The sequence below is a fragment of the Columba livia genome, chromosome 14 (genome assembly GCF_036013475.1).
Source record: "Columba livia isolate bColLiv1 breed racing homer chromosome 14, bColLiv1.pat.W.v2, whole genome shotgun sequence".
NCBI classification, from domain to species: Eukaryota; Metazoa; Chordata; class Aves; order Columbiformes; family Columbidae; genus Columba; species Columba livia.
Genome location: NC_088615.1, coordinates 5,652,606 through 5,668,121, shown reverse-complemented (window position 1 = coordinate 5,668,121; position 15,516 = coordinate 5,652,606). Strand labels below are relative to the sequence as shown.

The following is a 15,516-nucleotide window of genomic DNA, read 5'->3' as shown; positions in this document are numbered from 1 at the left end:
GATGGTTCTGCAGATTCGCTGTCACTTGGCACTGGCACCAGGTAACGCCTTCCAACCAGTCTGCCTGTGTTGGCACCATCCCCAACCCATCCCAGCTGCACACTTGGTGAAGGGTCCCCACCATGACATGGGTCCTGAATTCTCTTTCTAAGCTGGACAGGACAAAATAACAAGAAAAGTGTTGTTTGTGCAGCCCTGTCTCTATCCTTGTTCCAGGCTTAAAGCTTTTCAGCAGGGGAAGGGGGGAACCCTGCGAAAGAAAATAATGGGAAAGTAACCATCAAGTAGGTTACATGTAAGAAATACCTTTAGGGGTTTGATGCAAATGAAAATGAGGTGCCTCTTAGGAAAAACACTGATTTTATTTTTAATTTATATTATAATTCCTAGCCAGTGGAAATCTGCTTGGATTTCTACAGGCCTCTGCCAAATTGCCTTAAAAGAAAATATAACTTCCAAGCCAAGTTATCTGTTGGGATGAATAATTTTCCTGATTTTGAATGGATTTTTTCCAGGAGAAAATCTGGCCAATCTTTAACCAAATCACAACTTGGACTGTAGGCTTGGAAGCAGGATTCATCTGGATGTTTTAACCTCCAGTGAATAGCAAATAGAGAATGCTGATGTCATGCAGTGCAAAACAAAATAAAACAATATGTATGATGAGCTGATTGAAAATGTAGCTTTAAAAAAATCACTTTCTTTTTTCTCACAATCCATCAGGGCTTCAATAGGTCTTTCATAGCTTCAACACATTGTTATTAATAGTGCAGAAAAATGCAGGTTGTAGGCTTGGGGGGTCCATAAGTTTCCTATGGATACTCTAGGAAAAGTAAAACAAAAGTTAGTATTCAAAAGGGAAGAGAGGCCAAGGCGGGCAGCATGGGTAGCAGTGCGACCTGGTGATGAGCCCTTGGCTAAATAGCAATGCTCGGGCTTTGTCCAAAATAGTTACACCTGTGAATTAACTAAGTCCAGTAAAGTCCCATGTGCGTTTTCCAGTTCATGATTGTGAGTGGTTTTGAATAAATTGTGTGTAATTTGCCTCTAAAGAGAAGATTAGTTATAGTATGGTCATTCCTAATCACAACATAAACTAGTCGCTATTCTGGTTAATACATTAAAGGGGCAATTGCAAAAGTTAATTTGGATTTGCTTTCCTGAGGGCTCCTGCGTGTGGAAATCCTGATGCCTGTCAGTATGTCCACACAACCTTAAAAAAGTCATAACTTCCAGTGGTTTCCTGTTTGTCCACATTTCCTACTGTTGTTTGGTAAATCTCACACCTACCTATCCATCCTCCACACCAGCGCAAACCTCCTCACAGTGAGCTTGGTGTGTTTTGCTTCTGATGGTTGAATGCCATTCTAAATTTATTACAAAAAAACAAAGGAGAGATTGTTCTTTTGTTCCTGATGTCAGATCTTATTTTCTTTTGAACCATAGCAACTACAAACCCAATAGATATAGTGCATTTTGACTTTGAGGTCTCTGCTGATTACTAACCTATTTATAAGGAGTACTGTAGATCGCAGGAGTATTTTATAGTCTTTAAGAAGATGTTTCTCTGAATGGGTCAATTTAAGACCTCTATTAAAGAAAGTTCAGGGTCTGCTTCAGATTCTGGTTGTTTTTGTCAGCCAATAAAGCATAAAAACATAACTGCATTTTACAATATTAACGATCAGCTGTAAAAACCTGACATAACAGTTTTATAGCTCTATAACTAATCTTTTATATATTATAAAGTTTCAATGGTTTGCATCAAATATGTATAATCTGTAGTTAACTTTAAAAATTTTACAAGTTGATGGTATGGAATACTGTTGCAGACTAATTAAGTTTATAAATATATGGGTTTGTTTGAAATCTTTAGTATTTTATTTGAAGGATGTAAAAACTTTGATTGAAGTCAGTCCTGAGTGTCAAACTTTTCCTGTTGGAACAACTATGACAGTGTATTTCAGTTCACAGGTAGAAGCAGAGCCTGGGAGTTGAATTATGGCTTTGCCTGTGATGTTAGCTTAGGGCACAAACCTGTCTGTTGGGATGGTAAACTGAGCTTATCAGTCACTTGACCCATTAATAGAGATTAAAATTCAGCAGTGCTGGATTTGAAGGGATGCAGTGTTGCCTTGAATGCCTGGGAGTGCAGCTTCTAGAGGTCCAGTATAGTCACAGTCCTCTGGGAATCTTTATTTTGGAGGAAATAAGAGGGAATGGGAAGAGGGGATGGAGAGGGAAGGCTGGAAGAAAAGCTCTCTGGACACATGGGTAGTAGACTATGGGAAAGCAACATGGGCAGAATCACAGTGCCTTGGCTAAATTGCACAATGGAAGTACTTGAGGGGTAACTAAAGGCTATTTTAAACTGCTTCACTATGTTTATTCTCAGTGACTTGCAATAAAAAGAGGCAAGAGAAAGAACTGGTAAAGGCTCATCAGCAACTGCTTTTCTTCCTTTATCTGAGCAATATGTATCTGGCTGATGTTTAGACAGTCATATAAGCTTTGCCTTCACATAGCACCCCCTGTTTAAAGGTCTCACAGGTTTTGCACAGTAATGTCTTGGCCCCTCAGGGGTTGCTTTTGAAGGGAAATCACAGTAAAAGTGGAGGGACCTTCTCTGCATCCTCAGCACCACTCGTCGGGGCTCAGCAGTACCACACCGATGAACTCGGCTGGTCACACTGTCTGTACAGATGCGAAATAGCTCCTGCAGAGCTGGAGTGGATGGGGATGATTGAAATATCTGCTTGGAGCTGTTGTAATTGTCCCAGCAATGGCCCTGAAATAAAAGCATTCTTTGGTGCATGAACTTGAACCACTTAGAAGTATTGCAAAGATTTGATGCTGTGCTAGAGGTATTGGTGCTGGTATATGGAGAGGAAACCAGAGTATGCCGAATATTCCTGAGATTTTTTTCTGTCTCTAGCTGACTAGTACCAAAGATGCAAAGCTATGAGTGATCTGTCTTGCTGACCAGCTGTACAGTGCTGGCTATATCCTTTTAGCAGACATATAAGTGAAAAACTAAGCTGACTTGAGAGATGTCACAAATTGGAGCTTAATTACAATGCATTGAAAAAAATGCAGAAAAATCTTCTGGGCTTTCAAACAAAAAATGGGACTCACTGAAGTAATTTCAGTTCATTACAGATATTCTGAACCTGCCTTGCCTAAGTGAGTTTAATTTTTTTCACCCGTCACTTATCTGCTTTTGAGAAGCATAATTGCAACATTTGTTCAGAGCTCTAGGCCTCTGAAATGGGAAGGAGTTTTTTTTCTGTGCAAACATTAAAAAACAAAGGGGGAAAGACAATTTTTGAGACAGGCTTTGCCACACACATATGCCTGTGCAGAGAGACATGGCCTCTTTTAGGTTTCCTTTCTTTATTTTAATATCTTTAAAGTACATACATCTCTGGGGGAAGCTTAATAAGAAACAGCCAGCTGAAGCAAAGATTTTAGGAGGAAAATGAAGTCAGGGGACTTGTGCTGTAGAGACAGCAGTTCAAACAGTGAAAAAGAGGACACAGCTGTGCACATCAGAAATCCACAGCTGGGGAAGTGGAAAGAATATTCCCACATCTGCCCTTATAAATCATCCCTCACCTTTCAGATCCCTTAGTTTTCTGTTGTGTTGAATAATTTTATATGGAGGGAGAGGTATTTGCATTTTTCTGCTCCTACTGTTTGTGATATCTAGGTCAGTTCTACCTACCGAAGCACCAAAAAAGCACTGCAGATTTCTTCAGTGTCCTTTGTAGCAGGGTGTTTTTCTTACCCTTCAAAGTCAAGGATTTCCAGCAAAAGAACAAGGGAAGCCTTAGCAGCAGGTGCGTAAACCAATATACAGAGAAAGCTAAGAGGAAAAGGCAGCACACACTGTCTTCAAAAGACTCATGCTAGTGAGGTCTAAGGAGAAGGTGGAAGTAGCATTGTTTTAAAAGCACTTCCCTGGACCACAGCTGAGCAATAAAACAAGCCAGGCTTGGACACTAACTCCTTTCGGAGGGGATATAAAGGAGCAAAGCACTGAACCTTCTCCAGCTCCAGGAATTACGAATTTCCTCCTCATTCCTGACCACAGCTCAAGAGAGAGCAGCACAGATACTGATAATACTGATCATTAAGGTTGGAGTTTGAGCACAATGGCCAAAGCAGTTTTGGTAGAGGAGCTGATCTGGCTGCATGAGGACTCGTCACACTTTAGGACCAGGCAAGGACACTGCACTTTCAGCCCTAGTTCTGCATCGCCCAGCAAATACAATCCCTGCTCTGGCATGAGCTGCGACCAGAACCACAAGTACAAAATAGTGAGATCAAAAGGTTTTGGTCAAATTTGCTTAAATAGAGCTCTGCAAACTTGGTACTGAACCAGCAGGTGAACGAATGTTCAAATGTTGAATATTCAGATTCTTTTTTAATCTGAAGATGGACTTGGTAGCATTCAGTCTTCATGCCTCCCTGGGTTTTGATTCAGAATAACAGCTCATAAAATCTGGGAGGGGCTGGTTCACATCTGCAAAATAGCAGGTACCAAATCTCATACACTCATAATTATGCTCCACTGTTGAGCCTTAGTAGTGGCTTACATAATAATGGAAACTAGAAAGTTTTCTTTATTCTGGCTAGAATAAGATATGTCTATATGAAGTAAAATACTGAAGTGCTTTTTGCTTAATAGTACATTCCAACTTAAAACATTTAAAAGACCATTTCCAGCACTGGTTTTGGTGTGCAGTATTCCTGCACTTCAGTGCTGTAGTATATCGTTATAAAATCAAGCGCAAGAGAGTGACAATACCCCATTTACCTTAGAACTGTGATGGAATCATAATTAGACAGAAAAGAGAGAATGGCATCCTGGCCACATGTAGGTTGAAAGTTCTGCCTCAACTTCAGCTATAGTCAGCTGGAGAAATACCCTTTAATTTTAATGACCATAGAATTGCAGTACTTCGGGAAAACACCTCTCCAAATTACCAGTAGAACAAGGGAACAAGTGGTTGTATTATAGTTCAGGGAAGGAAAGAAGTTTGGGTAGATGTCAGTATAATAAGAATATATCTGTCAGTGTAATAAGAGTATATCTCTCTCATACTGAGTCAAAGGGAGTTAATGTGCATGTTGGTATTGCAAACTTGGGCCGCCGAATACAGTTCCTGATATAATGCCAGTAAGTTATGCCAAGGATAAATTATGTGATTGGTTAATTAGTTCAAGAACTCTGTGGATAATGTGGAAGGCTAAAGAATGGACAAGTAGAAGTCACTATATGATGAAAGCTCCCCTGCTCACCTTCCTCCTCCTGTCCATGCTTTACATTGAACATGACGGTTTGCTTCTCCAGAGGTGGTTGAAAGTTCTATTTTTCCACCAAAACTATGAAGAGAAGATAAAACTTTTTCAGTTCATTTCAGAGGGTTTTTTTTAATATTAATGAGGAAAATAACACAAATGAAAATGTTTTATTTTTCTGACAGCTCCCCAGAAAAACAAAACAAAAAAGAGAATGAAAACTGGTAACTATTCTCAAGTTTCTAGTTAATTCTTTTTAATGCTTAACTTGAAAAAAAATCTGTAAAAAGACAGATTAGGTCTAGGCTTTGTAGTTATAAACACCCTGAAGATAAAGATACCAATTTATAACAATGAACCATTTCAGTTTCTGAAAGTAGCCTCTTTTGCGAAAATATTTTTAGCTGTTCAAATCAGTGTTTTTCAACAAGTAAGTTCACTGTAGAAAAACATTTTAAAATGACCAGAAAGCAGTAATCAAAATAATCTGAACTTACTTTTGCCAAGAATCTGTGAGCTTCCATTAAGTGCAAGGTAGGCTAAAGCAGAGGGAAACATAATTATTAGTGCACAAAATAAGAGTATTGACACTCTGTCATTGAATCAATTGGATCTGTTCTCTAGGCTCAGTTAATATATTGCTGTGTTAAAATACGATTTCTTCCTATAAAACACCTTCATTTTCTTTCTCAGCATTTATTTTAATAACTTCTCATACCAAGAACTTGTGCACACCTGCTTTTTTCCGCACTGCATGTACAACACGTTGCATAAGGCCGGTTTAAAGGGGATGTGAATCTTGGCACTTGTGTCTGCGCAATTTTCAGTGGGGAGGGACGGGTGGCAGAACAGCCTAAAACATGCAGCAGGGTGCCTTACAGCAGCCTAATTATCTCATGTCTGGGTGTATATCTACAGTAATTTAGACAAGTTTCTAAATTGCTTTTCAGTACTAAAGCATGAGTCAACTTTATTTTAATTAAACATCATCCATCGCGTAGTCTGCCGTAATTACTGATTGTTGCCAGGCTGCTTTTCTTACGCCATATAGGTCCAATATGGTTGCAAATGTGCAGTAATATTTGGGGCAGATACTATTTTGTGAATCTTGGGAAGGTGCTTGCGTGCTGTCTGGCCAGAGGACTGTCAGTGAGTGTGGATAGCTGTGGACGTGTCGTGGGTCCTGTTTCTTGTGTCTAAAATATACGGGTCAAAATCCTGCTCTTATTTATACCAGAAGTCAGACTTGTAAATTTACATTTTCTAATCTATGCAACAGTCACTCTGAAGTCCCCAGTTGAAGCTCTGTCAAGTTACATCCAAGCTTATCACAGTCCAGGAACCACACACCAGCGATGAAGCATTGCCTGGATTTCTCATTTCAGTGGTGCAAGTAGCTAATGGAGTTAATATCACAATATTTTCTGCTCCATCACAAGCTCAGTGATAAGGCAGTTCAATTTATGGTCCCCTCATGTAAGGGATCAAGTGACTAACTGAGTTTTGGGAGGGCACTAGAAATGCCTGTTGGTTTATGAATGTGCCTCATTTCCACAAGTCACAGCTGGTCTGACTCTTTCTCCTCCCCTTGCTGGACATGGCCATGCCATCACAGACATTCCTGGACAATGAACATCACTGAGGTCTCTCCAGATCCTTTTTTTCACTCACCAGCCTCCATGCTGCTTCTCCTTTTTCTTTGCATATTATCTTCCCCACTGTCCTGGTTTCAGCTGCGACAGAGTTGTTTTTCTTCCTGGTAGGTGAGATAGTGCTGTGTTTATATTTGTGCTGGAAACAGCCTTGATAACACAGGGAAGCTGCATTATTGCTGAGCAGTGTTTACACAGCATCAGGGCCTTTTCTGCTCCTTACATGACCCTGCCAGCAAGTAGGCTGGGGGTGCACAAAAAGTTGGGAGGAAGACATAGTTGGGACAGTTGACTGCAGCTGACCAAAGGATATTCCACACCATATGATGTCATGCTCAGTATCTATTTTTGGGGAAAAAGAAGGAAGCAGGGGATGTTCAGAGTGATGGCAATTGTCTTCCCAAGCAACTGTTACATGTGACGGAGCCAGGCTTTCCTGGGGATGGCTGAACCCCTACTTGGCCATGGGAAGTGGTGAATGAAAGTCCTGTTTTGCTTTGCTTGTGTGTGTGGCTTTTGCTTTACCTGTTAAACTGTCCTTACCTCAACCCATGAGATTTTTCACTTTTACTGTTCCAATTCAATCCCCCATCCGAGCAGGGAGGAGAGCAAGTGAGCAGCTGCGTGGTGCTTAGTTGCCAACTGGGGTTAAACCACGATACCCCCTGGCTCTCTTGCCAGCACTTTCCCCAGTATATCAGTGTTGCATTCCCATATGACTCCCACTAATTACAGAGCTATCTTGCTGCTTAATGCTACCACCTCTTGTCTACATTGTTTTTTAAAAAGGCTGTTAGCAAGAAATACATCATCCTTCAGCTTTGGACCTGAAGTCCACTCAGTAAGCATTTTATACAGTCTTAATAAATGAGGAGAGAAAAAGAAAACAGCAGAGGAATACAAAAAAGGTCCCCTGGGAGTAAGGTTGTCAGAAAGTCATGGCTACTTCATAACTCTGGGCATTAGTCATTTTTCTTACCATGGGTGGTCCCACTATGGGCTGAATTTTGAAAGGGTTTTTCTTACTGTTCAGCAAAGATGTGACATTGCAGAGCGCTGGAGGAGAGGTGAGACCTGCAGATGCTTTCTCACAAACTTCAAAGCCTCCTGGCTCTTGTGGTTGCTTTGGTGCTTTGTGGGAAGCCCTGACCCTGCCGAGAGGAGAGTGTCACAGCTGGACTCCAAGCAGGGGTAAATGAGAAGACTGACCCTTTGCATAGCTGCTACAAACGGCTGCTATGCATCAGCTCCAGTGTAATCCCACCAGCAAAGCTCTAAGATATGACCAGAGAACAGGTTTGAGGATTTGCTTGTGTGTGGCTACACTACGCGGGGGGTGATTCCCAGCTGGACCGGCTGTCTGCATCTCTCCTGGGGTGAGGACAGGTGTCAGTCCTTCGCAGGTGTGTGTGTTCAGCATGCACATGTGCTCAGTGTGTCGCAGACCCTGCTGCTCCCAGACCCTGCAGTGTTACAGCACTGAACCATCATGATCTTGACATGGGTGCCAGAAGGTGCTTGCAGGAAATTGGGTGGATTTGGGAACAGAACCAGCCCTGAGGGCAGTTTCTCCTGCTGAGAAGCTTCTCCAGCAAAACACAGGCTTCTCAGTAGGGTACGTGACGTTCCTCCTGGGCTGTGCTGTTGCAACCTGCCTGCGAGGATGCTGGCTCAGATCCCTCTTCACCCATCCGTGGTCTGGAAGTAGATGTAGCCTTAAGCCTGGAGCAGAAAAGATCCTGTAATACAATTTGTTCCTCTTTTTTTTGTAATTATTTTCTTAGCAGTACATTTGTGCTGTGTCATTTTCTCATCTACATTGCCAAAATACAACACAAATGTTTTAAATTTCCATGAGGGACCAGAGGAACTTGTTGGATACTGATTTTTCACTTGTGCCTAAGTCCAGTTTCTTGGCTGTTTCCAGCCTCACTGACCCAAGAAGACGATTGAGCGATAAGGTAAACCTCAAGGTAGAAAAAGGAAAATGATGTGGGCCTGATTAGTTGCTGCAGTAATTCAGATGAATGAAGTATGGGCAGTGTTTGAGATACAGATGATGTTTGGATGATGGAGCGGTCACTGCTCCAGAATGTGGCAGAAGAATCTGTTGATTTTTTAGAAGACTGTTAAAAACCTATTAGACTGAGTGCTTACAGTGAAATTTAGATGCGTGGTTCCTTCCTACTCCATGTTGTCTGAGCAGTTTGTGAGAGAGAACTGTCCCATTTTACACCGCTCCTCATGTGGGATGGATCACCGTGTGCAAACTCTTGTTCTGGGAAGTCCTAAAAGCTGAAGGCTGCTGTGAAAGATGCAGTTCTGCTGTCTTTGGCCAGGCCTCCTATGCTGTGTTTCTGATGGCTGTGGAGCGCATGGCAAAGCAGTCTGGCTGACGAGAACGTCTGTCCCTCTTGGTTTTATGTGCCCAGATATGATACTGGTCCCAAGTGGCTGAATTTAGCTGTGTCCCTCCTGAATTCAAATCATACCCACAAGCGGTACTGTGCATTTACTAAAGTTCATTAGAATGAAATGGGAAATACATGTATTTCAAAAGTATTTTATTTGGAATACTAATCTTATTTTAGAATTCACGTTAAGCCACTGAATCCTTGGCAACTAACATGAAAACACACTGAATCATAATAAAATACAGTGCTACTGTATTCCATTATACACCATACCAGCATGACAGCAGCTTTTCCTCTTGCTGAAAATAGTATTGCTGAGATTTTATTTTTATTTATTTTAGGGGAACAAGTAAGAAAGCATTTCATAATAAAATCCAGCTGTTAGCTGCAGGTACTAGTAGCTGTGGGGCAGGGAGAGGGGAACCGATGACTGCACAGAAGTCTAGCAAGTATTTCAGTGCCTGTTACTTCCATTCTGGGCAGTCTGGACCTCAGTCCAGGCTGCAGGGAGTCCAGTTGCACAGGGCAGTGTTGCAAGCACCAGACTGGAGGCTGCAATATGCAGCATATCAGGCAGGGAAGTGCTGCATATATGATCATAGCACTGTAGGTAAAGGACACCGTGGTGATGTAGGGAGGTAACACATGGCAGATGCCACATCACGGCAAGCAGTTGCTGTGCAGTCATGGATAGCATGGTAGGAGTCAACACACCACAAACCTCATCCTGTGCCCTCTTGTGGAAACAAGGAGCTGTGAAACAAAGATTACTGAGTAGACAAATCAGCATGAAGCTTTTCTTACCCCTTTTCCTGGCAGGTGTAAGATTGTGTTTGAAGACTGAGGCTTGGTTGCTTTGGGAAATAAAATTCAGGGGTACTGATGGAGCAGAGAAGAAATATATAGCAACCTTAGTGGGCTGAATCAATCCAGTTCTTTCACTCCCTTTTATGCTGAAGCACTGTATTTTTAACATACAGCCGGAGAGAGAGAGAGAGATTTAAGGCCCAATAATAGCATGATGCAAATGAATTATTCTAGTAATACCAGAGACTGCATTGAAAATGCACTGTACTTGCCACAGTAATTACTAATTTTAAGAAGGTAGATTATAGTAACTGCCTTATATTTTTTCTTACTGTTTTTATGCGGAGTGACGTTTGCGTGTCATACAGCAGAGAAAATATCAGGCTTTAAGAATCAGGGAAAAAATGTAAAGAGCAGAAGGATAAAAAAAATCCCTTAAACATAGGAGTGTTTTATTTGTATTGTGGTTCAAACCTGCTCCAAGTTGCCTGTAAGCTATGGACTGCTTTCTCCAAAGATGGGCCAAGAGTGATCCAGCTTAGGGGGGAAACATTAAGGACAGTCAGGACAGGGTGCAATGTCTATTCTCTCTTCTCCTGCCAGAGATCTCAGTCATAGGTTAATTTTCCTCTGGACTTCAGTCTTCAGTTTGCTTTGCTTGCTGCATCCTTCATCCTGCTGGCTAAGCATCTGAAATACTCCCTTGCACTGTCTCCTTCCTCTGCTTCATTAAAGAAGTGAAAAAGCCAGAGATGCTATATAGACGAAATAGGAATTATAAGAGTGGAAGGGACCCTGGGAGATCATCTAATCCATCTCTCTGCCTCAAAGGAGGTGAACATGTAATTAACTGCTCCTAGTGCCTGTCTGTCTGATCTTTTCTTCAAAACCTACTGCAGGGGATTTTCATCACCTAAGAGTTTAGACCAGCATTGCACTAGTTTCATGCTTGAGAGTTTGCCTTAATCTCTAACTAAAATCTACTTTGCTTTTACTTAAGTCCCTTGCGACTTATTCTCATGCTTTTCTCATGCTTTTTGAGAACCTTGGTTATTCTTGTGGTTGTCCGTTGGACTTTTTCTCATTGGCCTGTAAGCTCTCATCATATGCTTAGGCTAAATCCGTCAGTGTTGCCCCCAGTGCTGTCAAGAGGAGAATTATTTCATGTATCATTTCCAGGTGATGGCTGAATCTGTAACTTACAGACAATGAATACTTCTGCAGGTTAGCTTTTAATTTTGGATAATTCCACTAAATAGTACTCTTAATTTTCAAATTCCCCTTTTGTAAAAACATTACTTACAGACTTTTTATTTAAATTTGCTTTTAACTTGAAGAAAATAAACTCACGTTGAATCACTTATGACAAAATGTTATGTTATAAGTAGGGTTCCTATCTGAATTTATTGTTCCCTAAAGCCCAGTATTAAACAATTTGTTTATTCAGAGTCTGTGTAGCAAAGAAATGCATTGGTAACCACAATCAAGTATATGAGGCCCACTGTAATAACTAGCATTTTTTCTCCAGTTTCCATCCGGAACATTAAAGCCTTCCTATTACAATTCCTGTAACCACAACTCTGCTATAATTCATATCACTAATAACATCGTACAGATTTCTGTTAATCTCGTATCAGCTATAACAGCGGCTCATCTTATTTTTATCTCTGCCTTCAAAGAAGGCAATCATTGTTCTGAAGATGCAACCATCAGCTTATCTGAAGTGTCCTGAAGAGATACTGCCTCTTTTAACACCATTTTTATCAGCTCTTTAATTACTTCGAATTTTGTCATGCAGTCTGTGAAGCCATGGACACATCATGGAGAAGATTTTTACTATCCCTTGAGCTGCTGAAACAAAAAGGAGTTTTGCACAGAAAGCTGCTTCAGGTAACCTCCTTAGGGTTGTGCCTGGGAACACAGCAGGGAGAGTTTTGCACACAAAGAATTTGGGCTGTCATAAGATACTGTGTGGATCTCAAGACCAGTGGAAATACCTAGCTGTAGATCCATTTGACCTTGCTTAACCAGCCCTCTGCAGTTTGCTAGCCAGGGATGCCAGAATTTTGCATGCTCAGAACATTTTGTTCAGCCTGAACATGCGCATGAATGCACTTCAACATCTTCACTTGCCTTCCTCACCTTCATCCTTACTACTTTCTGTGGGATCCTTTTCCCCTGCCCACTGTTCATACATTTCCTGATGAAGACTAGTCCTTGCTTTTTAAATCAAACAGTGCCAACCAGAGATTGTCCCTTGCTGGCACAGAAGTGCCAATTTATCAGCCTTATCTAACTACTGACAGTCTAATATTAATGTAGCTGGAGAGCCATTTTGTTGTTTATTGGAGTCAAAACTCTCATCTGAAGTCCATGGATGGGTTTCGCCTAAATAAATGTTGTATGGTAGCTGCAGATAAAAGTAATCGTCTGTCCAGTGAAAGTAAAAGACGGAAGCAGGGATTTTGTAGTTTCTTTGAGCTCACTCTTGCTAAAAAAGCAAAGTTTAACTCATGTTAACTCATGTTACTCATGTGCAATGAGTATCTGGGTGAGGGGAGTTAAGCTGGTATCAAAGCAGTACACAAAATCCAGCAGAGCATGCACCCAGCCCGTTGTTGTGATAAGTCCCTCTAGACTGGAACGTCGCCAAAGATCCCAATCTGATTTATTCATATAATTTCATAATGGCACAAAGAGAGTCCTGAAGTCCTTGGCTCCCATCTCAGCTATAGCAGTAACAGGTAAAGAAAGAAAAAATAAGTCCATTATAAAATATCTCACACTGTGAGTACGGGCTCAGAGTTCCCAAGTTTTTTAAGTATCTAAACTTCCACTGATTTTTCTGAGAATGTAAACCTTCAAGTAAGGGGAGGCATCAGCATATCTTTACAGATCTGATCGCTGGAGCCCAGAGCCCAGTCACATGTAGCACCAAGTGAGAAGCAAATCGGTACATATGACACCCTAGAATAACAATGGTAGCAAAAAATAGGATGCTGAGCAACCCTGGTTTATTATGGAGAAATTCTGCCTTTCCAAGAGTCCCATCCTCTCTGCAGCGTGTACAAGAATGTAAGGTTTTATCATGACAGTCCAGCCACTGCTGTTCCCCAGGTTTCCTGGAGTTTTTCTAGCCCTTTTTTCCCATGGCACAGTCAGGCCGGAGTGACATGAAAAGGGACAGGAAAATCTCTGATGAGAATGAGAACGGTTGCGCTGTCAGGTGTGATTAACACCAACATAGTTAAACACCTTACTGATGAAGACCTGCAGGATGTGCATGAAATTTTAAAAAGCCGTTCTCTTTCCAGTCATGCCCTCTTGGTAAATTATAATTTCAGTAAATTAAGCAGAATGCTGATGAAAAATTTAATGTGGTGGAATGTGGCAATTCTGACAGCTGAGCAAAGCAACAACCCTTGAAAAACTCTTCCTTTTGATATCATGATGCAGCTCTGCAACATGGCTCTTTCCATCCTACTGTATGCTGCACACCAGAAGTTCAAGATAACAATTAAAATGAAATGGTTCTTAAATAATCGCAACAAAGGGAGATTTACTCAGCATTATCTTTCTCGCATTGAAAACCCCCTACAAGAAAGTTCATCAATCACGATGAAATGACAGGCTGCTTTCTGGTCCTGTGTTAGCTGCAGAGCTTGTGACAAGATGCGCTGTGAGCAAGGCAGCCTACACCAGGCACCGTGAGCAGCACGATACAGAACCACATCACTGATAGCGGAGTTAGGGCTCTCGAGCTGTCATGTACAAATCTTGTTATAATGAGAAGAGCATTAGTAATAGAGGCTGAAATTTTCAAGCTGCCTAAGGGATTTAGATGCTCAGCTGCCATTAAATTTAATGGGATGCATGCCTCAAAGTCCCACCCACAGTACATTTTTACCAGCCATTCTTCATGCAAGAGAAGGAGACAGGGGAGAAGAATAGAGAGGGATAGAGAGAATCAGGTATAAGAGTGTTTCTTACTGGGACAGAAGGCCAGCTCTGTGTTGTATTATAAAATAGCGTCCAAAAGGGCACTAGATTGAAATACGGCATAGGGGTCTCTTCTTATACAAAGGTACTTTGGGTCTGGACTCCACTCCAGCCTGCCCTGTGAGGCAGGTGGGAATATAATGCCCTCCAGGCTTTGAGACTTCTATTTCTGGACTGCAGACCTAGTTGCAGTCGTTAAAGCACATTTTAAAATGAAAATTCGGTAGGGAGACATAGATGGGATAGCAGTGGTCTTTGGAGATATGTAGGAAGAGGATGAAAGGAGGCTGTGAACTGAGAAAGCCTCATGTTACAGCAGTTCATTTCTCTAATTAGGTATGGTTGCATTTACTTCTTCAACCAGACATATCTGTATTTAAATCAGGTGCATTTTTTAAGTGTCAAAAATACTAAAGATCAACATGTTTCCTTGGTAACTGTGGATCCTATTACTTTGTTTCCAGCAAGCCACCAGCTCCTAGGCTCAGCTCCAGCCTAGCTAAGTTGAGGCCCCAAACTGAGCAAGATTGACTCTAGGTTTCCTCTGTAGATTAGAAAAAGAGAGAAGTGGAGAGTGACTGAGCAAGATTGACTCTAGGTTTCCTCTGTAGATTAGAAAAAGAGAGAAGCGGAGAGTGACGTACCAACGGTTCAGCTCTTGCCCCAGAGGAGGGAGAGGGGTTTGTCTCATTTAACTTCACCCACTCACACATTAGGCTCCAGCTCTTAGACCTCTGTCTAAGCTTCCTCCATAGACTGGTAGGAATTTCCATTTCACCTGAAGTTACGTATTCAAGATAGATGCCCTGATAAGAGCCTGTGGTTACGTGCTCCTGGCTAGAATGAATGTGGACAGCTAGCTAGGATGCCCAAATAGTTGAGTGAATCGCATTGGGTTTCAGTTGCACATGCTTTTGATCATTGTATTTACATCGGCTCTTAATGAAGGTTTCCTTTATACCCGCACTGATCTTCTCTTTTGACTGTAAGTCACCTGCAGAACCTTAGGTTAACAGCAAAAAACACAGCTCAGGTGTTAATGCTTCCAAATTTCAACCAATGACTGGTATTTCCCTTTTTCCCCAAATAAGAGTCTATTTTCAAGATGCTTAAGGTTTCTTTCTTTTATTCTGTTTTCTTTGTTGGGTATTTTCAAGGCTTGATTTTCTATCTGGAAATAACGAAGGATAAAATACTCTCTCCACCCTGTGTTTGTCCTGCCTCTTCAGCGTGAGTGATGTGGGGGCGGGTAGGAGGGATTCCAGGCAGCAAACTGCAATATGGCATCTGGAGATGCAAACTTGGAGGGGTTCCCAGGAAAGGAATATAACATTTGGCTA

The 15,516-nt window shown here is 41.5% G+C and overlaps 1 long non-coding RNA gene across 1 annotated transcript in view; it reads left to right on the top strand.

Moving 5' to 3' along the window:
* LOC135575404 (uncharacterized) overlaps positions 1-15,516 on the top strand; it is a 30,629-nt gene that overhangs the window by 751 nt on the left and 14,362 nt on the right. The window lies entirely within an intron of this gene.